Source organism: Elaeis guineensis, chromosome 10 (genome assembly GCF_000442705.2).
Source record: "Elaeis guineensis isolate ETL-2024a chromosome 10, EG11, whole genome shotgun sequence".
Taxonomy (NCBI): domain Eukaryota; kingdom Viridiplantae; phylum Streptophyta; class Magnoliopsida; order Arecales; family Arecaceae; genus Elaeis; species Elaeis guineensis.
The window spans coordinates 77622968-77624155 of NC_026002.2; the positions used below are offsets into that span (position 1 = coordinate 77622968).

Here is a 1188-nt window from a genome sequence, read left to right on the forward strand (position 1 = left end):
AATTGTATAAACATCGAGAACCATACACCTCGTGTGTGGAGAAGAGTGTCGGGTCGTCTAGTTAGAATTGAGTCATTTCCTGTTGTTCCAATGGCTGAACCAATCCAACCCATGACCCTTAAGGATTTGTGTTATCCAGTTGGCTCCATCCAACCATCTTGTATCAGGTTGCCACAACCCACAGCTAACAATTTTGAAATCAAACCTCAAATCATAAATATGCTTCCAAAATTCACAGGATTAGAGGATGCTTATATATTTATTAGAGAATTTAAGGAGGTATGTGCAACCATGAAACTACAATTAACAGAGGATGAGGTCAAACTTAGATTAATCAACTTTGCCCTTAAGGATAATGCTAAGAAGTGGCTTTATAGTCTACCAAACCATTCTGTCACTACCTGGGAGGGCTTTGTGAGAACATTTTTGAAAAAATATTTCTCCCATTATAAAATAGCTAGGATTAGGAATGAAATAAATCAATTTTACCAACTAGCTGGTGAATCATTTTGGAAGTACTTTGATCATTTCAAGAATCTTTTGACCCAATGCCCACACCATGGAATAGAAACTTGGAGACTATGCCAGATCATCTATGAGGGGTTAGATTCAAACTCAAGAACCATGCTAGAGTCCATGTGCCAAGGCCAATTTATGGACAAAAAAATTACTGAAGCTTGGCAATTCTTAGAAGACCTAGCTGAGAAAAATTTACAGTGGGAAACAACTAGGGAACCTGATAAAGCTACACCTTCAAGAGGAGGAATGCATCAAATTCAACCAACCCTAGCATCAGAGGCCAAGATTGCAACCTTAACACGTAGATTGGAAGTCTTAGAATTACAGAGACCAGCCAATGTAAATCAAATATCTGCACCCATGTGTAAAGGGTGCAATGCACCAGACCATGTCTTAGAAGAATGTTCCTACTCGAATGAGTGTGCACCGGTGAATGCCACCTATCAAGGATCATTGAACAATCCTTATGCACCCACATATAACCCAGGTTGGAGGAATCACCCGAATTTCTCATGGTCCCAGAATCCTAATGTAGGCAATCCAAATTTCAATCAGCAAAATCTAAGGTCCAACCCAGTGATGAACAACCCGCCAGGCTTCCATGATAATGACAAAAAAATTACCTCTTTAGAGAAAAGCCTAGAAGCCATGATGAAGACACATATCAGC

The 1188-nt window shown here is 39.6% G+C and overlaps 1 non-coding gene across 1 annotated transcript; it reads right to left on the minus strand.

The window, feature by feature from the left end:
• Positions 1–459: 459 nt before the first annotated feature.
• On the minus strand, positions 460–566 carry LOC140852298 (small nucleolar RNA R71). The gene has a single exon (XR_012135200.1). It is a non-coding gene; the product is annotated as a small nucleolar RNA R71 (small nucleolar RNA).
• Positions 567–1188: the final 622 nt, after the last annotated feature.